This window comes from Hyla sarda, chromosome 2 (genome assembly GCF_029499605.1).
Source record: "Hyla sarda isolate aHylSar1 chromosome 2, aHylSar1.hap1, whole genome shotgun sequence".
Lineage (NCBI taxonomy): Eukaryota > Metazoa > Chordata > Amphibia > Anura > Hylidae > Hyla > Hyla sarda.
In genome coordinates, this window is record NC_079190.1 from 427,490,496 (window position 1) to 427,515,735 (window position 25,240).

Genomic DNA, 25,240 nt, shown 5'->3' on the forward strand with positions numbered 1-25,240 from the left:
ATTCACTCTCTTAAATCCCATTGTCACTCCTTCTCTTCTGAGCCCTCTAGTGCACCCACAAAGCACTTTACATCCACATATGAGGTATTTCCTTACTCAAGAGAAATTGGGTTACACATTTTGGGGGGCTTTTTCTCCTTTTACCCCTTGTAAAAAAAATATGGGTCTACAAGTACATGTTAGTGTAAACAATTAAGATTTAGAATTTTCGCCTCCACTTTGCTGCTATTTCTGAGAAACACCTAAAGGGTTAACAAACTTTCTGAATGTCATTTTGAATACGTTGAGGGGTGCAGTTTTCACAATGGGGTATTTCTAACATAAAGACCCTCAAATTCACTTCAAAACTGAACTGGTCCCTGAAAAATTCAGATATAGAAATTAACTTGAAAAATTGCTGCTGAGCTTTGAAGCCCTCTGATGTCTTCAAAAAGTCAAAACCTGTCAACTTTATGATGCAAACATAAAGTAAATATATTGTATATGTGAATATATATATATATATATATATATATATATATATATATATATATATAAATATATTTGTGATGTCTATTTTCCTTACAAGCAGAGAGCTTCAAAGTTATAAAAATGCTAAAATTCCAAATTTTTCATGAAAGTTTGGAATTTTTCACTAAGAAATGATGCAAGTATCGACAAAAATTTACCACTTACATAAAGTAGAATATGTCACGAAAAACAACCTCTGAATCAAATTCATAAGTAGAAGCATCCCAGAGTTAATGTTTAAAGTGACAGTGGTCAGAATTGCAAAAAATGCTCTGGTCCCTAGGGTCCAAATGGGCTTGGTCCCCAAGGGATTATGGTCAAAATGGGCTTTGTCCTTATGGGGTTAAATATAACTTCAATCAAAACACATTTTAACAGTAGATGTAAACACCTTTCATATACCCTACTACTTCTAATATGATGTGTCAGAGGACAGAACAACTGCTATAAAGAGAAACTTTTGCTCTAAGAACAACTGATGCCTGTTCACTACATGATCAGCCATCTCTTTGAATGAGCCCCATATAATGCTCCACAGATACACAGCAGGGAAAAAGTTGGGTTGCTTAGCGGTTCCCTCTTATCAGCTGGTTAAAAGGGGGGACCTGTTTGATAAAAAGTGATGGTCAATTAAAAAATAAAAACTGTCCACACATGGCTGATGTGTTACAGATAAAATGTATCTAGTAAGTTTTCAGACCCTTTCACTTTTTGTTATGTTAAGGTTTTGTGCTGAAATAAAAAATCAAGTGCAGTCAATACCCCATAATGAGAATGTAAAAAATGGTTGCAAATTAAAATTTCACATGGACATATGTACTCAGACACTTCACTATGACACTTGATATTTAGCTCTGGGGGCCTCCATTTCTCTTGATCATCTCAGATATTTCTACATCTGAATGGAGTCCGCTGTGGTAAATTCAGGTGATTGGACATGATTTGGAAAGACACAGCTCTGTCTATATAAGGCTGCTTTCACACTATAGAAATACCTCCATTAGAAACGTCAGTCATAAAAATCTTGAAAATCGGCTGTTAAAAAAAATCCCATTATAGTCTATGGGATTTTTTTTAATAGCCGTTTTAACCCGTTATCGCCAGTTAATAATAATAACGTGATAAATAGTGCATGCACTTGTTCTCCAGTTATTGCCTGTCACAAAATAACGGCCGTTATTAATAACGGGCAATAACGGGTTAAAGTGACTATTAGAAAAATCCCATAGACTATAATGGGATTTTTTTAACGGCCGATTTTCAAGATTTTTATGACAGACGTTTCTAACGGAGGTATTTTTATAGTGTGAAAGGAGCCTAAGATTTCACAGTTTACAATGCATATCAGTCCAAAATAAATGCCATGAGAGGGAATGAACTGTCTGTAGAGCTCAGAGACAGAATTTTGTGGAGGTATAGATCTGGAGAAGGGTTAAAAAAAAAATAATAATTTCTTCTGCACTGAAAGTTGCACCAACAGCTCAGTGGCCTCCATAATTCTTACATGGAATTCGTTTGGAACAACTTGGACTCTTCCTAGAGCTGGCTGCAACTCCAAAACTAAGTGATCAGTAAAGAAGAGCCTTGGTAAAAGGTGAGGCAGAACATAAGGGTCACTGGCGTGCAGATGGGATAAAAAAAAAAAAAAACGGAAGGTCAACCATCACTGCAGCACTCCACAAGCTGGGCATAAAGAGGTACTTCGCCCTAGACATCTTGGGGGAGATTCATCAAAACTTGTGCAGAGGAAAAGTTGACCAGTTGCCCAAAAGCAACCAGATTGCTTCTTTTATTTTTGTAAAGGCCTCTGAAAAATAAAAGAAGCCATCTGATTGGTTGCTATGGGCAACTAGTCAACTTTTCCTCTGTACCGGTTTTGATAAATCTCCCCCTTATCCAAGATGTCTGATTATGGGGGCTCCGGCAGCTGGGACCCCCGCACCCCAGGGATGGCACCCCGATGCTGTTCAGAATGCCAGCTTTAGGTTTCTGTGTTCATAACGTCACGCCCCACTATGAAGCGTTGTTGCAGTGTTTAGTGATTTATTAAGTGAAACTTTTTGGAAAAAGATGCTAATTTGTTGCACATGAGCTCTTTTACACACTAAGTTCTACCAGCCCTACAAAAGCATCTACACTGGCAGCATTGGCTGTGTAACAAATTTATTAGGTGCTGTGCGACATTTAATAAATTTGACGCACGCACAGCAAACTCCAAGACATTTTTGTTCTAAAACAACAAAAAGAGTAGACCATAAATAATGAATCCCCCCTCAATGACTAGGCACCCAGCCTGGACAACACAGGAGCGGCTTCGAGACAACTGTAAGTGTCCTTGAGTGGCCCAGACAGAGCCCTGACTTGACCCAAGGAACATGTTTGGGGACCTTAAAAACTGCTTCCACAGATGGTCCCCATGTAGCCTGACAGGGCTTGAGAAGAATGACAGAAAATGCCCAAATCAAGGTGTGCAGAGGACTGGAGGTTGAAATCGCTGCCAAAAGTGCTTCAACCAAATAAAGGGGCTAAATACTTCTAAGTCTAAATGTATTTTTTTAGTTTTCCTTTTCAAAAAATTAGCAACATTTTCTAACTTTGTTTCCACTTTGTCATTATGGGAGTACTGAGTGCTGAAGACTTTCTGCATGTACTGTACTTCTGCAACAGGAAAGATGGATTTATCTGAATGGAGTTATTTCGGCAGCATGTGCAAGGATTTTTACAACACTCATTCAGTAGTAAGAAACAGTTGCAGAATTTCAGAAAGAAATCTGCAGTGTGTTGACATAGCAGCAACAGAAGTTTCTCACTGCAAGGCTGTGGTATTTCCACAGAAAAATCTCCACGTGTTACATGTAGACTGTGCTTCAAGATTACTAGAGATTTCACCTTATACAGTGGTCCCTTAAGTTACAATATTAATTGGTCCTGGGTAGGAATCGACCGATTATCGGTATGGCCGATGTTATCGGCCAATAATCACGATTTTGGGCATTATCGGTATCGGCAATTACCTTGCCGATAAGCCGATAATGCCCCGCACCGCCACCCCCCCCCCCCCACCGCACCCCCCACCGTAGTGCTGGGCGGTATAACAGTATAAACCGAATACCGTTTTTTTCTCCCACGGTATGGATTTTTGCCCATACCGCTATGCCGGTCGGGCCCCTCCCCCACCCTCCGAGCCACTAAAAAAAGATTAAACTTACCCGTAATGGGGGTGGTCTGGCCCATCCATCCTTCCTGTAGTGTCCGGCGGCATTCCGGGTGGAGGGTGAACCGGGTCCGGGCTGTCCTTCTCCGGGGGTCCTCTTCTCCACTCCGGGCAGGCTACGGCATAGTACGCTGCATAGACGCCGCTACGCCGTGACGTCAGGTGCGTCGCTGCGCACGGGCGTCACTGCACAGCGGCGTCTATGCTGCGTTACTAGGCCGGAGCCTGCCCAGAGTGGAGAAGAGCACCCCCGGAGAAGAAGGACAGCTCGGACCGGTTCACCCTCCACCCGGAATGCCGCCGGACACTACAGGAAGGATGGATGGCCCAGACCACCCTGACAGGTAGGGGGAGAGAAGCGGGTGGTGGTGGCGGCAGCGGCCTATGGCACTGCAAAAGCCACTGCAGAACATTGATTTAAAGCGCCCGCTTTAAATCAATGATCTGCAGCAGTGTCGCGGGGGGATAAATAGCCGATAACTTATACCGGAATATCGGTATAAGTTATCGGCTATCGGCCCTAACTGCCAATGATTATTGTATCGGCCCTAAAAAACAGATATCGGTCGATCCCTAGTTCTGGGACGACCATTGTATGTTGAGACCATAACTCCAAGGAAACCTGGTAATTGGTTCTTAAAACACCAAAATGTAATTCAAAAATAGAAGAAAAATAAGTAGATAACTAATATAGATAAAGCAATTCCTTACATATAAAAGTAATAAAGATTAGCTGTGAATCACTGTCTATGTCAGTGTTTCCCCAAGTAGGGAGCCTCCAGCTGTTGCAAAACTACAACTCCCAGCATGCTGGGAGTTGTAGTTTTGCAACAGCTGGAGGCTCCATGCTTAGGAAACACTGGTCTATGTAGAGGACAGGAGCTTCTTCAGGGTCATGTACAGTACATGCAATGTTCTAAAAAAGTAACATGGAGTCGCCCTCACCTGGTGTCCAAAGGAGCAGGTAATCCTGGTACAGGTAAAGTGTACAGAACATGTTGTGCCTCCCTGTACTGTGGGGGCGCTATCAGACACCAGTCAGTGCATACACTTCAGTAATACTGGGGTTTTACCAGTAAACTGCCCATTCTGATTGGTCAGATCTTCCAGCCATTGACACGTTTCACAGAGCTGGACTGTCCGTAACATTGTATATTGAGTCTGGCTTCAACTTACAATGGTCCAGAAAAGACCATTGTATGTTGAAACTATTGTATGTTGAGGCCATTGTAAGTTGAGGGATCACTGTACAACCAATGGGTAAAATCCACAGTGAAAACGTGTTGCTTGGCACAAAGAACGATAATGCTGCAGAACATTTTGGTGGAGTTTTCAATAACCAATTCAACATGTATGTACCGTACTGAAGTTAGCTGCTTAGGTCCACAGAACATCTGACACATCTGAATGTACCCTCAAACTTTTGCACATCCATTATGATCGGATATATATAGGATACAATCTCCCATTTGGATTATTTATTTTTTTTTCACTCTGTGCTGTTAACATAATTTGTTTGGGCCGAGCTTTATATAGTAAATCATGTAATGAAATACCTGATTAGTTACTACACATCGGTAGTTTGCATTTTTATCACTATCCATCATACGCATTTTCGGCTACTGACATTCCTGTCTTTCATTGACTATTCTACTTTACAAATCACAAGACCAATATATAATGAAAGATATCTGGGAGTTTCAGAAGGATGTAGAGGTGAACATTCGCTAATCTGTAAAAGAATACCTTCAAACTACAGAAATGAAACGAGAAGTTTATTGGTTGAATTTCCACAGTGGATCAGCCACCTTCCTGCATAAAGTAGAGATTTGGGGCTTACGCCTGTAGCAATCTGCCATGGACATAAGAGCTGCCCCACTGATAGAGGGGGCTTCTCTGGATCCAAATCCTTGTCAAAAGTTGTTATGGAACTTCAGACATGTGAACTAGTACAAAGTGAAAAGAACAAAAAAGGGAGCGTTCTCTCATGTCGTATCGTGGGAACGAGTGGACGTGACCCACCACCTCACCTATTGTGTTGTACTAACCTGTTGGTATTGTGCAACAGAGCAGGCACAACACTGTGATAGGTTTGGGGAGCAGTGGATGTATGCAGTTTGCTGCTCCATCTTCCCTATCCGTGTCCCCGAGGGTGTGGAAATATGGAAGCCGGATGAACAGACAAAAAATGGGGAATCTGTAGAGCGCTACTGCTAGCAAGGAAGGAACTCTGGACACCACAGATGCACAGGAAAATGTATTAAAATAAAAAAATTTGGACAACGCGTTTTGGCAAATTAAGTTGATGCATCCTGAAGTATTTCCTGTGCATTGGTGGCAACCTAGCGTTAGTGACATGTTAACTAAGCAGCTGAATCCACACACCGAACAGTGGCACAAGAAGCTCAGTGAGGCCATGACATGAACATCAGGCCAAAAACAAATTAGGTCATGTTCACACAGATAAAAGTGTAGTTTTGATGCCGATTACTGCACCGAAAACCCTCCTTTCATTGATATCAATGGAGACTCAATTAGGGTGCATCCACCTTTTTGTAGAGAGTACGCCAGCGATTAATAGATGCAAAGAAAGTCCCGTTTATTGAAAGAAAATCCAGAGACACAAAGTGAACAAATTAACGCATTTCAGGCGATACCGCCCTTAGTCCACCTTTTTACATTACTGTTCCTGTATAAGTTTTAAAACTGTATGGAAACAAATTGAAAACTGTATGCATTGAATCACCATTGTAAACCGTATGGCAAACAATGCATCCGGTTGCATCCATTTTGCATCCTGTATGGTTTTGTCTGCTTTTTAACCATATCCAAAACCGTAACCTACCATGTTTTTTTTGGTCCGGGTGAAAAAAGGTATTGAGACTGTATACAGTACTTTTTTTTTATTTAACATGGGAGTCAATGGGAACCGTAGAGAACCGTATGTGTGTGTGTAGGGTTCCATCCAGTTTGCACCGTACGGTTTTTGACTTTGCACAGTGCACTCTGGACTTCCAATCAAACGGGTGAAACTTTATTTGTAAGAGAGTGAAAAATGTAAAACATATATGGTATTTTTTCTTAAAAAACTGATGCAACCGGACATCATTTTTCAAACCGGTTTTTAACCGTATACGGGTTAAAGTTTGTACACATCTTTTTTATACAGTTTAGTACAAACCTGATACGGGAACAGTATTGCAAAAACGTGGTGTGAATGCACCTTTATGCAAAAAAATAAGTGAAGCCCCTATTGAAATCTATCGAAGTTTTCGGGCAAGACCCCCTGCACTGACCATGGCTCGGAGAATGTAGTTGTACAGTACTTTACTGTCTGTATATCTTATTTTAAAGGGGTAGTCCAGTGGTGAAAAACTTATCCCCTATCCTAAGGATAGGGGATAAGTTTGAGATCGCGGGGGGTCCGACCGCTGGGGCCCCCTGCGATCTCTCTGTACGGGGCCCCGGCTCTCCGCCGAGATAGCGGGTGTCAACCCCCGCACAAGGCGGCGGCCGACACGCCCCCTCAATACATCCCTAATGCCAGAGCCGGAGATTGCCGAAGGCAGCGCTTCGGCTCTGCCATAGAGTTGTATTGAGGGGGCGTGTCGGCCGCCGCTTCGTGCGGAGGTCGACACGCCCCCTTCCCGCGGGCTGTCGGGGCTCCGTACAGGAGATCGCAGGGGGCCCCAGGAGTCGGACCCCCCGCGATCTGCAACTTATCCCTTATCCTTAAGATAGGGGATAAGTTGTAAACCACTGAATCACCACTGGACTACTCCTTTAAAGTTTTTTTTTTTATATATAAACTCTGTAGCCAATGGATGACATACAAATGCTATACAGTGGCAGCCATCAGAGCCTTCTGTTACAGATACATGTCAGGAAATCTTCCAAAAGTAAACCTATGAAAAGGCTCAGACACAGTCTACACCAAACCTTTATTTTGTTTAGTAGTACTTCAGGAAATACCAATAGGACAATACACATCAGCTCACTTATGTAGATCCCTCTTTTGTGTCCCATGTCTGGTGGCATTTAGCATAGGATAGGATATGGCGACCAATATCTAAACAGTGGTGGTATGATTGCTGCCCCAGTGGTGATTAAAAGAACAAACGTGGCAGTGGAGCTAGGAAAGGGCAGTGCCACTTTGTCTCCTACACTTAACAGCCATTGACTAGGCCCAAATACCAAGAATCAATAGCTGAACCCCATACCGCCTTGCTCGTTTTATTTGTCCTTGTCTGGCTACAGTCATTTCTCCACACCCAACTACTGTATATGATTATTACAGAGTGTTTCCTACTAAAAGAATTAGTAAGTAGATCTGCCATTCAGGATCTTGGGAAAGCTGGGCAACAAACCCTTTCCAGGCACAAATGCAGACAAGGATTACACTTGTGATTCTTGATAAAAGTGTTGCCGAAAGATAATGTAGTGCAACCTTGCGCTCAGGAATCAGATAGTCCAGCTTCCAGTTACTTGGTTTTATTATTACAATGTTTCCCAACCAGGTTGCCTCCAGCTGTTGCAAAACTACAACTCCCAGCATGCCCGGACAGCCTTTGGGGGCAGCTCTTATGGCCATGGCAGATTGCTACAGGCGTAAGCCCCAAATCTCTACTTTATGCAGGAAGGTGGCTGATCCACTGTGGAAATTCAACAAATAAACTTCTCGTTTCATTTCTGTAGTTTGAAGGTATTCTTTTACAGATGAGTGAATGTTAACCTCTACATCCTTCTGAAACTCCCAGATATCTTTCATTATATATTGGTCTTGTGATTTGTAAAGTAGAATAGTCAATGAAAGACAGGAATGTCAGTAGCTGAAAATGCATATGATGGATAGTGATAAAAATGCAAACTACCGATGTGTAGTAACTAATCAGGTATTTCATTACATGATTTACTATATAAAGCTCGGCCCAAACCAATTATGTTAACAGCACAGAGTGAAAAAAAAATAATCCAAATGGGAGATTGTATCCTATATATATCCGATCATAATGGATGTGCAAAAGTTTGAGGGTACATTCAGATGTGTCAGATGTTCTGTGGACCTAAGCAGCGAACTTCAGTACGGTACATACATGTTGAATTGGTTATTGAAAACTCCACCAAAATGTTCTGCAGCATTATCGTTCTTTGTGCCAAGCAACACGTTTTCACTGTGGATTTTACCCATTGGTTGTACAGTGATCCCTCAACTTACAATGGCCTCAACATACAATAGTTTCAACATACAATGGTCTTTTCTGGACCATTGTAAGTTGAAATCAGACTCAATATACAATGTTACGGACAGTCCAGCTCTGTGAAAACGTCAATGGCTGGAAGATTTGACCAATCAGAATGGGCAGTTTACTTGTAAAACCCCTGTATTACTGAAGTGTATGCACTGACTGGTGTCTGATAGCGCCCCCACAGTACAGGGAGGCACAACATGTTCTGTACACTTTACCTGTACCAGGGTTACCTGCTCCTTTGGACACCAGGTGAGGGCGACTCCATGTTACTTTTTTAGAACATTGCACGTACTGTACATGACCCTGAAGAAGCTCCTGTCCTCTACATAGACCAGTGTTTCCTAAGCATGGAGCCTCCAGCTGTTACAAAACTACAATTCCCAGCATGCCCGGACAGCCTTTGGCTGTCTGGGCATGCTGGGAGTTGTAGTTTTGCAACAGCTGGAGGGCCCAGGGTTGGAAAACACTATACTACATAATGCATTACCACATTATTGTCTTTAATGTGACCAGACTAGATAAAAGTTTTTTTTATCCACCCTACTACAGGCAGTGATGTCACCAGAGAAAAATCAGACCCAAGCATCTCCCTGCAAAGCGTCACCAACCAAGTAAACAAGCTCTAGCCCTCAACAAACAGGCAGGCCAGAAATAACACCGCATCCACCACAAGGGCAACCTACAAATGCCCCGACTGTAGGTAAATAGTCCCATAGCTGTCTATCCTCATACTGTAGTACTAAGCTGAGAGACACAACGGTCCACAAGAGGTTTACAGATTTCGTTGGCAATGCTGAGAACACTGATCTGTCAACAATGGACGTGAAAGCACAACATGACATGTGGACGGCAAACTGAAATCCACCTATGTAGCCATGCAAAAACATCCACAATGCAAACAGTACACACACACCTGCTGGATGCAGCGCCCTGGTATTTACGTAAGCCCTGCACAAGATCCATGCATGCGTTAGGTGGGGCTGGAAAGCAACTAAGGATAAAGACAATGAGAATGATTTTCTTTGTTATTTAATGTAAGTATGTGGTGCCACCAACCTTCCTCTAAGCTCCTTCCGCTGCCTTTCCAGGCCTCCCCCTCCTCCCCTCCAATAACATTTACAGTAACAAACACACACACACACACACATCCCAGGCTATGTTTGTCAGGAGAAGGGATAGCGGAGATCTGCAGCATTGCAGCACTCAAGATACAAACGTAGAAAGGAGACAGAAAGCAGAAGAAAAGCAGGAAACATTCCTCCTCAGAGCTGGTAACCTTGGCACTGCCAGCGACGTTATGAAGCAATGACTGGCGATACAAATGCAAGAAGCCACTGAGAAAGAAAAAAAAAAACTGCCCCGATGAGACTTTCTATTAAGGACTGGTGTGAACGTCATAGTAAACGCTAGTGTGATGCAATTCACATCCTCCTGGCACCTCAGGGGTGCACTCTCACATCAGGCCTGTTGCAATCTACAATGTCCAAATATTAAGTGTGTCTCATAACAAGGAGACACAAGGTGCCACACATATGCCACTGAAGTGTATCTCATTACCAAGAGTCAAAATGTGCCACTGAAGTGTATCTCATGACTAGGAGACACAATGTGCCACACACACACGCGCCATCAAAGTATATCTTATAACTAGGAGACACAATGTGCCACTTTAGTGTATCTCATAAGTAAGAGACACAATGCGCCACACACATGCCATCAAAGTATATCTTATAACTAGGAGACACAATGTGCCACACACATGCCCACAAAGTATATCTTATAACTAGGAGACAATGTGCCACACACACACGCGCCATCAAAGTATATCTTATAACTAGGAGACACAATGTGCCACTTTAGTGTATCTCATAAGTAAGAGACACAATGCGCCACACACATGCCATCAAAGTATATCTTATAACTAGGAGACACAATGTGCCACACACATGCCCACAAAGTATATCTTATAACTAGGAGACAATGTGCCACACACACGCGCCATCAAAGTATATCTTATAACTAGGAGACACAATGTGCCACTTTAGTGTATCTCATAAGTAAGAGACACAATGCGCCACACACATGCCATCAAAGTATATCTTATAACTAGGAGACACAATGTGCCACACACATGCCCACAAAGTATATCTTATAACTAGGAGACAAATGTGCCACACACACACGCCATCAAAGTATATCTTATAACTAGGAGACACAATGTGCCACACACACACGCCATCAAAGTAGATCTTATAACTAGGAGACACAATGTGCCACACACACATGCCATCAAAGTATATCTTATAACTAGGAGACACAATGTGCCACTTTAGTGTATCTCATAAGTAAGAGACACAATGTGCCACACACATGCCCACAAAGTATATCTTATAACTAGAAGACACAATGTGCCAACACACATGCCATCAAAGTATATCTTATAACTAGGAGACACATTGTGCCACACACGCATGCCATCAAAGTATATCTTATAACTAGGAGACACAATGTGCCACACACATGCCCACAAAGTATATCTTATAACTAGGAGACAAATGTGCCAGTGAAGTGTATCACATAAGTAAGAGACACACTGTGCCACACACGTCACCAATGTGTCTCTCACAACCAAGGGACACTATGTGCCACCACATTCTACCTTAATTCTAGATACCAAGGAGCTGTCATGTGATGATCTGACACTGGTCACGCTGGCAATGTTTCTGCCCACTGAGTAAAAAGCATGAGATCCAGTGATGAAAAGCAGTGGTCTCAAACTGTGGACCTCCAGCCATTGCAAAACTACAACTCCCAGCATGCCCGGACAGCCGTTGGCTGTCCGGGCATGCTGGGAGTTGTAGTTTTGCAACAGCTGGAGGTCCACAGTTTGGAGAGCACTGATGTCCTCTAACTTCTGTGGCACCATCAGCTGGTGTTGGTGGGTGGGAGTGCCAGCTGGTACAAATAACCCTTTGCCCAGTCACTTAAAGTCTAAGCGCTTAGCATAACATGATTAGTGAGATCTGACTACAACTTTACCAAGACAGATGAAGCAGAGCTGAACTTGTAAAAGTGACATTAGGATAATGCAGGGTGAGTGGTGACAAACTCAGCTCTGCTACATCTGCTGGACTCACATGGCTTTGACACTTGTAATGTAGAGCCCTGTCCGGCTGTCAGAGCACACTATGACTAGACACATACATGTGAGGCCTTGGGGAGTGTCCCCTTCCGAGGAGATGATGGCCCTGTGCTCTGCCCCCCGCCTCATGTTTACCCCAGCAGCAGAGAAAGGGCAAGGCCTGCTCGTCTCCCTTCCAAGCAGCCGGGCCTGGGAGCATCCAATACCGGGGTCCCCACCGCATCCCTCTCATGGCGGACACACAACATGCTGCTTTACCTTCCTCACACCGACACTCCGGACGGCCTCGTACTGATCCCAAAAACCGAGCTGGGGAGGGGCAGCAAGAGGGCGCTGCGAACACCGGAAACAAAGGGCGGCCTGGGGTGTGTGGGCGGAAACAAAGTGCGGTGTGGGCGGGAACAGGAGGAGGAGCGGCCGCTCGTATCGGTGTGACCGGGAACTCCCGGCCTCCGCCTCTGGGAGGGCGGGCAGAGAACGCGCAAAGATGGCGCCGTGCAGAGTACGCAGGAGGCCGGGGAGCGCTGCCTACACGTACCGCACGGGGGACGAGAAGGTCACAGCCCCATTCACCCCGCCCTGACCCGACACCCAGCGGGCTAAATCTCGCGTTATTTCCACACGGTACACAAACATTTCTTTCATGTGAAGACGTGTCCCGTGTAAAACTTCTAAGTGAAGCAATCCCAAAGTAGCCAATCAGAGCTCAGCTTCTAGTTTCGAGGTCTAGGCGAGGGTATTAGAGACGTGTTCTGATTGGTCCCTTAGGGGGGGGGGGGGGAAGCTAAATATTTCCCTTAGCAACCAATCACAGCGCAGCTTTCATTTTGTTTTCAGAATAGGATAGAGTGGAAATGAAGTTTTGCCGTAATTGGTTTCTATGAGGTAGAAAAAATTCACATTTCTAAGTACCTAGCAATCATTCGCGATAGTGTAATGCAGAAAAATAGCTGCGCTGTGATTGGTTGCTTTGAGCAACAAAGTTTATCTTACTTAAAGGACAACTGTAGTGGTACACATTTATATATGCCCGTGCCTCAAAAATAAACTCATACATACCTTCCTACGAGCCCCGTTGGTCCGGCCCAGGCCTCACGGTCCGGCAGTGCTGACGTCGTTCCACTTCCTGGGGACGCCGCAGAGCCATCGGCGTATAACCGGCCGTAGCAATGTCCCGCCCCGGTCGGTGATAGGCTGAGCCCACTGAGCTCTGGCCGGCTTCTTACATGACAGTGGGCTCAGCCTATCACAGGCCGGGGCGGGACATCGCTATGGCCGGTGATACGCCGACGGCTCTGCGGCGTCCCCAGGAAGTGGAATGACGTCAGCACTGCCAGACCGTGAGGCCTGTGCCGGACCAACGGGGCTCGTAGGAAGGTATGTATGAGTTTATTTTTGAGGTATGGGCATATATATATGTGTACCACTACAGTTGTCCTTTAAGGTATGTTCAGCCTGGGTAATTTGAGAGGAATCTCTGCTTGTGCAGATTCCGTCTGGTGGCCCCTGCTCAGTCACCATTGACGGCAATGCAGTGCTTGCGGAATTCTGCACAAAGAATAAACAGGTTAATTTTTTGCGCGGATCAATTTCCGCAGTGTTAACAGGTCTGCAAAAGACCCATTGACACTAATGTTAGGGGTTCCTGCCGTCCTCGGCAGGATACAGATACCTGTGAGGTAAGCGCTAAATGCAGTGTGAATATAGCCTTAGCAGGATCTATTAAGTCTTTTAGTTGCAGTCTTCCTACCATTTTGTTGGCCTCATTCACAGTGTATTTTTCCACTTATGGTCCATAAAACAGAATTTTTACCTGGGTAAAGTCTGCCTTTTATAAATATTGAGTTCTATGGAACTCAATATGTAAAGTAGGTGTAAGTGCATGCACACATTTAGGCTGCTTTCACAATGTAAAAATACCTTCGTTATAAACGCCCGTTATAAAAACCCTGGAAATCGGCCTTTATAAAATCCCATTATAGTCTCTGGGATTTTTCCATTAGCCGTTTTAACCCGTTATCGCAGCCGTTATTTTGTGACGGGTGATAGTAAAGGGAGAAATAGTGCATGTACTATTTCTTCCGTTCATTCGCCTGTCACAAAATAACGGCCGATAACAGGTTAAAACGGCTAATGGAAAAATCCCATAGACTATAATGGGATTTTATAAAGGCCGATTTCCAGGGTTTTTATAACAGAGGTATTTTTTAGTGTGAAAGCAGCCTCAGAGTTAGGCTGGGTTCACACTACGTTTTCTCCCATACGGGAGCGCATACGGCAGGGGGGAGCTAAAACCTCGCGCTCCCGTATGCCTTCGTATGCGCTCCCGTATGTCATTTATTTCAATGAGCCGGCCGGAGTGAAACGTTCGGTCCGGTCGGCTCATTTTTGCGCCGTATGCGCTTTTTACGACCGGACCTCAAACCGTGGTTGACTACAGTTTTAGGTCCGGTTGTAAAAGCGCATACGGCGCAAAAATGACCCGACCGGACCGACCGTTTCACTCCGGCCGGCTCATTGAAATAAATGACATACGGGAGCGCATACGAAGGCATACGGGAGCGCGAGGTTTTAGCTCCCCCCTGCCGTATGCGCTCCCGTATGGGAGAAAACGTAGTGTGAACCCACCCTTACTGTCATTTGGAAAAACTTGTATCACACTGGATCTCACCCCTGAGACTTGCTGTGACTGGTAGTTATAACCCTGTGAATGGTGCAAAGAAGTTGGGTTTGAATGACAGATAGCAGTGAGGCACGTATAGCAGTGAGGCAGTGCACTTCACCCACTTGTAACTCATGATCGCAGTGGGTTTCAGATCTAAGACCTGCTGATGCAATCTGAACTTTTTAGACATGGGCAACAAGTCAAAAGTTTTTCCAAATGACAGTGATACTTAAATTTTACAGTCATATTTCTTACAGCCGTAAAATTAACTGATGTGCTTTTTTTTTAAAATTTATTAGCCCCATTACTGTTTGTTTGTTTGTTTTATAAAACAGCTGAAAATGTGTGAATATGGCCCTAACAAAGAAATGCACCGTCATCTGTAATTAACGTTGTATATAGCCACATTGGAAGCAATATTAAATATACTTCAGTAAACTTAATATGAAAACATAAAACCTTTTTCCATTGTTTTTTTTCCCCCTTTTTCCCTTTATATGCAGCTGTATTTGGCTACATATTTGCTGCTGCGTATTTTCCCGCCCATTTAAGTCAATGGGTAGCAAAATCACCTGCAGAAAATACACAGCAAAATAAAGCATGCGTGATTCTACCCTAAAGGCTTAAAGTAAACCTGTCGCTTGAAGACTTTTGACAAGACCTAGCGACATGTCAAAATTTTTGATCAGTGAGGCTTTTTGTGTTCAGATCTCCACTGGCCAGGAAAATGAGCCGGGAGAAGAGCCTCCTACAAAAGGGGGTCCTACCTACCTTCCTGGGAACAACTTCCTAAAAGGGGGTTCTCCATATCTACCTGGGACAATTTCTGCAAGGGAAACCTACCTGGGACAGATTTCTTACTGGGGGCAAGCTACCTACAGGTGGGTTCTGCAAACGAGGGAAAGCTACCTACTGAAGGATCCTACTTACTAGGGCCAAGCTACCTACTGTAGGGCCTTACATACAGGGACCAAGCTACTTACAGAAGGGCCTTACCTACAGGTGGTTCCTACATAAAGGGACTAGGCTCCCTACAGGAGGGTTCTACATACAGTCATGGCTGTCAATGTTGGCACCCCTGACATTTTTCAAGAAAATGAAGTATTTCTCAAAGAAAAGGATTGCAGTAACATGTTTTGTTATACACATGTTTATTCCCTTTGTGTGTATTGAAACTAAACCAAAAAAGTTGGACATAATGCCACACCAAACTCCAAAAATGGGCTGGACAAAATTAGTCACCCCTAACTTAATATTTGGTTGCACACCTTTTGAAAAAAATTACTGAAATCAGTCGCTTCCTATAACCATCAATAAGCTTCTTACACCTCTCAGCCGGAATGTTGGACCACTCTTCCTTTGCAAACTGCTCCAGGTCTCTCTTATTGGAAGGGTGCCTTTTCCCAACAGCAATTTTAAGATCTCTCCACAGGAGTTCAATGGGATTTAGATCTGGACTCATTGCTGACCACTTCAGAACTCTCCAGCGCTTTGTTGCCATCCATCTCTGGGTGCTTTTTGATGTATGTTTGGGGTCATTGTCCTGCAGGAAGACCCAAGATCTCAGACGCAAACCCAGCTTTCTGACACTGGGCTGTACAGTGCGACCCAAAATCCATTGCTAATCCTCAGATTTCTTGATGCATTGCACACATTAAAGGCACCAAGTGCCAGAGGCAGCAAAACATCAGAGAACCTCCACCATATTTCACTGTAGGTACTGTGATCTTTTCTTTGTAGGCCTCATTCTGTTTTCGGTAAACAGTAGAATGATGTGCTTTACCAAAAAGCTCTATCTTGGTCTCATCTGTCCACAAGATCTTTTCCCAGAAGGATTTTAGCTTACTCAAGTTCATTTTGACAAAGTGTAGTCTTGCTTTTTTATGTCTCTGTGTCAGCAGTGGGGTCCTCCTGGGTCTCCTGCTATAGCGTTTCATTTCCTTTAAATGTTGACTGATAGTTTGTGCTGACACTGATGCTCCCTGAGCCTGCAGGACAGCTTGAATATCTTTGGAAATTGTTTGGGGCTGCTTATCCACCATCTGTACTATCCTGCATTGATACCTTTCATCAATTTTTTTCTTCCGTCCACGCCCAGGGAGATGGACCCTTAACCTTGAGATTATTTTTCCACAATTTTGGTTCTCAAGTCCCCAGACAGTTGTCTTCTCTTTCTGTTGTCCATGCTTAGTGTGGCACACACAATACAAAGACTAAGTGAACTTCTCTCCTCTCCTTTTTATCTGCTTTCAGGTATGATTTTTATATTGCCCACACCTGTTACTTGCCCCAGGTGAGTTTAAAGGAACATCACTTGCTTGAAGCAATCTTATTTTTCCACAATTTTGAAAGGGTGCCAATAATTTTGTCCAGACCATTTTTGGAGTTTGGTGTGACATTATGTCCAATTTGCTTTTTTGCCTCCCTTTTTTTGGTTTAATTCCAAAACTCACAAAGGGAATAAACATGTGAATAGCAAAACATGTGTTACTGCAATCCTTTTCTGTGAGAAATACTTCATTTTCTTCAAAAATTTCCGGGGTGCCAACATTTACGGCCATGACTGTATAGTGGGGAAGCTACTTACAGGAGGGTCCTACTTACAAGGGGCAAGCTACTAACAGGGACCAAGCTATGTACAGGAGGGTCCAACATACAGGGGGTAAGCTACTTACAGGAGGGTCCTACATACAGGGGACAAGCTACTTAAAGGAAGGTCCTATACTGTGTGTCTATTTTGTGCTCAGTCCATGTTCAGACCTGTGGGTCTTTGAGAGCGTCTGCCTAGTGTGAATTGTGTTCCAGTAATCCTGACTTGTATTGTGTCTGACATCAGTTAACCCATTCATCCCCTGCATATCCTGGTTCTGTTTTGTCTGTGTTCTATTTATCCTGTAATTCAGTCCTGATCATATTATCATACTTGCCGTATTTCTTATCTCTGGTTCCTGAACTGATTGACAGTATGCTATAACTTGCCTTTGTGGTGTCCCAGCACCAAAGGCTGTCCTGCGGGCTGCGGATCTCCTCGGGCATGCTTGCGGCTCATATACTGGGCCTGCCAAGAGACTGTCTGTTATATTTCATATGTTCAAGCACTTTATTACATATTAATTTATGTTTGCCGTATGCACTGTATAATATGTTATTTATGTGTGTTCTACCTTAAAGAGTGAGGAGCAGTGTAAATCAGGTGACCCTGTCTGCCCAATGGGAACCCCCAAATTGTTCAGTATATAGTGTAAGGGGGGGGGGGGAGAAGTGCTCAGAATAAGCTCACACAGGAACTGAGGCAACAAGTGTGGAAAGGAGGTGAAGTTGTGTGTGGAGAAACTCTGAGGGAAGCCTAAGTAAATATCTCTTCTAAAGTCTACCCAGCCATTCTGCAAGTGTTCCCCTGTACAGCGGAAAGTCAAGCCTGTCGGTGAAGGTAATTAGACCTAGTCAGAATCCTAGCCGTTGTGGAGAATCTTAAGTCTCCAATTTGAGTATTAATCCAGTGGGAGAAAAGAACAAAAAGTCCCAGCAAGACAACAGGGCTCCCAAAGGGTTACACTGCATCCCTTCTACTCTGCTCCGTACTATTTGTAATACCATCTGCACCCTGCTCAGTAAAGAAATGTTATCCGTAACCCAACATCAGTGTGTTTCTTTACTCCCCCAGTCTGGCCCAGGAGAAGCTTTCTCCACCTCGGACTATGTATAGGCTAATGGTGCCCTGGCATCACGAAGTGATTAGGAATCCTTTGCACACCCCTGTCGCCACACATTCATATTCTGTTTGTTGGTTATTGTTTTAACCCCTCGTGTTCATAATGTGTACCCTGACATTTTAGAGTTTCATTTATTATTTTGAATTGGATGCCCCAGCACTTTAGCTTTTGTTGTATGGACTGTCTTCATGGTTGTAGAGCCGTCGCCTAGGGTGGATATGCAATAGGAAGAGACAGCGGCTTAAGGGAAAGTTAGGGCGCACTCTAACTTGTCCTACATGGCATGAACATGACACTCAATTATGAAACTGCCTTTTTTTTTTTAGCTCCAGTCATATTAGATGAAGCCACTTCTACAGTTGCGTGATTAGGTCGGTATTTTGCATCCGTATTTGTAAGCCAAAACCAGGAGTGGATTGAAAATATGAAAGATGTGCAAATATTTCCATTATGGTTTCTCCCTGTTTATATTCCACTCATAGTTTTGGATTACAAATACTGATGCAAATTACTGACCAGAATATGGTTGTGTAAAAGTGGCCCAAATATAACATGTAACTAGTAATGTAATGTCCACGCTCTTCTCCTAGGTTCCTCTGTCATAAATTGTTTCCTACTATTTGTATACAGCTTGCAGCCTGGACCACAGCAGGTGTACAGTATATTGTGATGTCTGTGAATATGCTGATGTATACTGTTTCACTAGATTAGTAATGCATGTTATAAAGTGCTAGCATATGTCAAAGATGTGATCTCACTTTGTGATTAGTGAGTGTCTGATCTCTGGGACCCCGATCTATCCTGAGAATAAGGGTATGTTCACACGGTGTAATGCCCATGTGAAATTCTGAAGGAATATTCCACATGGACATTCTGCTGCAGCAGAGTCCCATTGATTTCAATGGGATTCTGCTGCACTGTGCACACGGTGGAATTTCCTGTTTCCGGCGTCTGCAGAAAGAATAGACTTGTCCATTATTTCTGCAGATTGCGCTAGGAAATGCATTTTCGTCTAAGAGACGGCTCATTTCCGAGTGGTTTTAGCACCCGCCGGATCATTCAAATATGTGGAATATCCGCCTGTGTTTTCCGGGCAGACAGTCCGCACATTTTCCTACTGTGTGCCAAAGGCTTGTCTGGGCATGTTGGGGGTTGTAGTTTTTCACTGGAAAAAAAACACTGGTTGTGCAGTGGCACTCCCAGCCACAGGGAAATGCAGAGGTGGCCCTATTAAATTGATAAGATAGCTAGCCATTACTTGATAAGATAGTAAGACTCCTTTAGGATGGGGTCATACGTGCTGTATTTTACTGAGTATTTTCTGCAACTGATTTTACTACCCATTTATTCCAATGAGTAGGAAAATACCCGTGTATATTGAGGTGTATGTATATGAGATGTATACTTTGAACAGACAAAATAACTATTATTTGCATATATATAATTTTTTTTTTTTTTTTTACTTATCTCTACTTGCTGTAGCTTCTGAAAATGGCACTTTAGCATGATTTAGGACATTCGCCAATTGTTTTCTGTGCTATAGTTAGGCATATCACAAAAAAGAAGCGTATTGTTCACTTTGGAGGCATTACTAATTGACAAATACAAATGTGCAGGTTATGCCCTGACCGTCGAATCACTTGTCTCTGCAGGAAAGTCCTGCACAAACGTTCCTCTGTGTCAATGTCACTAGTGTTGACAGCTATGCTAAGAAACTAATTGTCCATATACTAAATGAGCACCGACACAATGCGGCTCTCACAGCATTCTTCTGCGGGCCAGTATCCTGTGCAGTGCGAACACAATGGCATGTCTCCCACACTGCATAGTGACTTTTCTTTAGCACTATTTTCATTGCTCGTCCTCACTCCTAACTTCGTGAATACATTTTTTTTTTTCATAAAAATAAAGTTGACATCCTATTAGGTTAAAAATAATTGTAAGAATCATCAATAATTCATTAAATAATTCTATTATATTAAATTCCCATTGCTTGCTTGAACATGATGGGCATACTATGGAATAGTGTAAGTTGCATCACCTTAGCTAGGGCTGCAAATAAACATTTATTTGCAATGGTTCCTTATTATTTAAGTTATGACAGTTCGCAATGTAGAACATCATCATCCGATGAAAACTTCTCTAGTAGGATATTAGATACATTTACACGGCTGAATTATTTGTTCACTTTAGGGTTCATATCATGGATGCAACAACCAGAACTCAGCTGTTCTTAGGAACATGACTTGGTATGTCATAATATTCTTTGCTGACTTGCTTTAATAGAACCATGTACTGGAGCTATACAAGTCCCCCAGGTCTATATATAATATGAACCCTAAAGTTTTTGAAATTTTTTTGGAATCTTATATAGAACTGTTTTAGACTAGAAAAAAAGAAAAAATTGGAGGAGCAGACACACCTTTCCCCACAGCACAGAAAAATTAGGAGGTTGATCCACTTACTTCCCCGAGGGGAGCCGAATTACATTATGCTCCCCTCTTGCCGGCAAGCCTATCTTTCCCACTCTGGTTCCTCCAGCTGTTCTCTCAGACGATACTTCAAGGTTGGTATTGTGCCTGGAGTTCTCTTTTTTTTCCCTTCTCGGAAATATCTCTGGACAGGCTTCACTTTATATAAGATAAAGACATGTATTGCACGTAATATTCTGTTTTTAGAATAGTTCTTTTACATGTGCTGACATTTTTTTTTTTTATAAATATATAAAACAGGTCAGACTTGGTGCAGAGCTTATGTTCTGTTAGAGTATTTGAGTGAGAATAAAATGGAGACCCCAGGACGGCGCCTCATGTATTAGACCAGGGTAGCTTAGACCGTACCAAGTTCTATAGATTAGCAGCTAACCTTGAGCATGTCGCCCCTATCATCTGGATTATTAAAGAAGATTTTTTAAAAAGTTGCTGTCAAGCCCAAAGGTTGCAGGAGGAGGGATCCCCAATCCTGAAATAGAACCAGTGAGAAGAAGCAAAAGAAGACCCTTTAAAGAGGCACAGCAGCTCCAAAGAAATCATATAATAACACATTTTAGGGTTCTTGCCCCCTTCATCAGGCAGCATGTTAAAGGGCAGTGTGTAGCAATAGAGATATTTATATAAGGCCTCGTTTACACCACAATTGTACCAAGGCATGTATACATCGGCACCTGGTCAAAAAAGGATGACCTATATAAACACAGACAGACATAGACCCTATTGACTTCACTGGTCCAAAAGTCGTCCTGCACTAGCTGTCACTAGCTGACTCCATTCAACCTTCTAAAGTCAATGGGGCCCATGTCTATCCATACATGTATACATTAGGGATCGACCGTTATCGATTTATTAGGGCCGATACTGATAATCTGTGGAATTTAAGGCCGATAGCCGATAACTTATAGCGATATTCCGGTATAAATTATCGGCTATTTCAGTATTAAATCAATGAACTGCATCGGCTTTTGCTGGGCCAGAGACCGCCACCCGCTTCTCTCCCCCTGCTGGTCCTTAGTCCAACCACTGCCGCTGCCCCATTGCCTCCCCCATCCCTGGTTTTATAATTACCTTTTCTCTGGGGGTCCGTGCTACTTCTGGCTCCGGCGGTGTCCTGAGCTGTTACTGTGCGCACTGATGGTGACGTCGCATTGAGGACATCACTCGTCATTGCGCAGCGTAACGCAGGATGCCGCAGGAGCCAGAAGTATCGCGGGCCCTGGGAACAGGTAATTATAAAACCCGGGATGGGGGAGGCAATGGGGCGGCGGTCTCTGGCCGTGGCGGGGCATTATCGGATTATCGGCAAGGTAATTGCCGATAACGTCCAAAATCATGAATATCGGCCGATAATGTCGGCCAAACCGATAATCGGTCGATCCCTAGTATACATGCCGCCAATGGCACAATCCTAGAGTGAACTTACCATAAGTAAAATAATGCTCAATGGGATCCCACTGCACACTACAGAATTTCAGCGGTGTAGCTTTTCGCCACTGAAATTTACCTGCCAAAAGAATGAACATGTTTATTCTGTTGGGGGAATACTGAGGAGAATGCATTGCAAGTTATGGAGACCAAGAATCTCTGTGCATTTCTAGAGCCAGCCACCCTTGGGCTCTCCGCTTGGAATTTATCATGGACCCTTACAGCGTGGACTCGTGTTTTTTTTCCCTATCATAGGATAGATTGTAGTATATTTATCCTCTATGGTGGAGATGTATCAAAACCTGTCCAGATGAAAAGTAGCCCATAGCAACCAATCAGATCGCTTCTTTCATTTTTCAGAGGCTTTTAAAAAAATGAAAGAAGCGATCTGATTGGTTGCTATGGGCAACTCATCAACTTTTCCTCTGGACAGGTTTTGATAAATCTCCCCCTATATCTGTATGTTCAAAGTACTTGTATAAAGTGGACTTTAGTATACCGGAGTATGAGTACATTGCTATAGTTTTACTAGTGTGGCTTATTCAATCATAGTTTGTAAAGCTGCAATAATTTGCTTTTAAAACAATTAAATCACCTTTTAAAATCAATGAGAAGTATCACAGCAGAACAATGTAAAAACATGTTGCTAAGTGAGCTTGTATGTGTTAGGAAGAGTCACTGCCCTGCAGTGCTATGCAAGCATTATGGTCAGTAATGTAACCCAAACCTCTAGGTATTTGGGAGATGAGTAACGTGCAGAAGTATGTACAGTGTGGCCAGTCGAGAAAATTGCGTGTTCAGAAAGGGTGACGTAAGGAGAGTTCAGTAATACAACACAGTGTGGGTGTTGGGATTCTTAAAATGCTGTTAAACAAAAACACACCCAGAATGTAAAGACAGTGGAGTTTAACTTGAAGTCTTCTTCATAGTTTAGTGAAAACAGTATGCTGTCTGAGTCTATGACCACGCCAGGAGCCCACCTATGTAGCCGACTGCAAATGAAAATGAAGGCTGAATGGGGCCTAACAGGTTTATTCTTAAGGAAACCAAAACCGAAAAGATATGTTTACATGAACATAGTATGTAGGCGCAGCTTATCCTCTGTTCACATCATGTCTGTGATGTACGGTATGTGTGGCATATACCCCTATGTGTCCATAGACTTCAGCAGTCTATAGCATGCCAAATGAGTTTCTTTCTGTCATATCTTTGGCCACATTATGATAGTATACCTTTTACTGTGTATAAAAACAACTACTTAAAAAATATTATTTTTGCTATCACTCAATAGCAGACATGCTACTGCAGAGATACAGGCATCAGGTGCATGTTAGGCACCTCACTAAAAACAAGCAAACATAAGAGCCTAGAACTGAGCTCCGTCATAGAGTCTGTACCTGACAAAAATAAAAACTGAGCTGGACGGTCTGTTGCACAACGGACACCCAATGGATCCCATTGCCTTTAATTGGATTTGTCTGATTTTCGCCTGATCTATGTTTATATCCAGGATTAGAGTGGGAAAAAACACGCATCTGAGTATTGGTATAGTCTATCCTTTCCTGACTAGAAATACCCTTTTCCAGCTTATCCATTATGGTTTTGTCCTCACCATTAACACAATAAATTAGCTCAGATTGTGAGATACAGGGCAGAAGATTGAGATTAAACATACTCAAGTTTATAGTGGGGAAATCCTTGACATAACTAAGAGAAAAATTCCCCTGTTGTGTCGCCATGATTCTTTTCCTGATTATCCTCAGGTAGGTAAGACATTGCCTAAAATACAGCAGATTTATTGCAGATTTCCCCAATGACTTAAAGTATTGCTGTCATTTATAAAATCTCATGTCACACAGATAAGTCAAAAGTTTAGATAGGTTTGGGTCTCAGTGCCTCTGATCTCTAGATATAACAACATGGTGGCTCAGTGGTTAGTACTATTAACCTGAAGTGCTGGGTTCCTAGGTTCAAACTACAACAAGGACAACATCTGCAACGAGTGTGCATGTTCTCTGTATTTACATGGGTTATCTCCCACACTCCAAAAACATACTTATAGGTAAATTTATCAGGAGGGGTCTCAGCACTTAGACCAAGGCCGATCAAAAAAGTGGCATGCCAAAAGCTTTTTATAAATGACAACGACATTTTTGGGTTTCCACTCGTACTTTGTAGAACAAAATTCCAAAATTGTTGCATTGCAGGTTTTTTCTTTTTGAAAAAAATGCTGCATCCAGATGTTAGCAAAAAGGTCAAAGCCACTTGTTTTTGTACTTCGGTGTTTTTTCACTCAGTGCCAGTTTTAAAAAATCGCAGCATGCTGAGACTATGGAGCTTTTAACTGCTCTTTAACCAACAAGTTTTTTTTGTTTTTTTTTTTACTCCTGGAATTTCCCTTTTTCTTACGATTTCCTTATTTTAAGGTTGTTTTCTTTCTAAAGATCTTACATTGTGTCAGTAATGAGAAGCCCTCACTTATCACTCAGTGATCCTGAGACAGTATCGGTCCTATACACTTTGTGCAGCCACTCCAGCCCCGAGCACTCTACAGCCAATGGTGCAGTCACACTATCACTCTCTTACTCTCTACTGGCTCAGCTGTGTTAATCCCTGAGTGTGTGTATCTAGGCGATTATACAGCTTGTTTTAGTTTTCACATAGAAACAGCGATGTTTTCATGTATCCTCCCAGCTTTGTGATTCTATTTATATTTGCTTTGCTCATTATTTCTATGCAAGCTATGTGATTTGACATCATTTCTACATCACATCAGATATGTGCCCCCTTTCCCACTTCTGCTTGAGTTACTTACATGCAGCTGTCTTAA

The 25,240-nt window shown here is 42.9% G+C and overlaps 1 protein-coding gene across 5 annotated transcripts in view; it reads right to left on the minus strand.

Moving 5' to 3' along the window:
* TAOK1 (TAO kinase 1) overlaps positions 1-13,195 on the minus strand; it is a 122,662-nt gene extending 109,467 nt beyond the window's left edge. Inside the window, exon 1 of one of the 5 annotated variants that reach the window (XM_056559022.1) lies at positions 13,175-13,195. The gene's annotated coding sequence lies outside the window, so the exon portion shown is untranslated. Of the gene's footprint in view, positions 1-10,029; positions 10,050-12,373; positions 12,881-13,174 lie in introns of those variants that run through there. The other 4 variants (XM_056559020.1, XM_056559019.1, XM_056559021.1 and 1 more) reach the window with 4 other exon arrangements.
* Between the last annotated feature and the right edge of the window lie 12,045 nt (positions 13,196-25,240).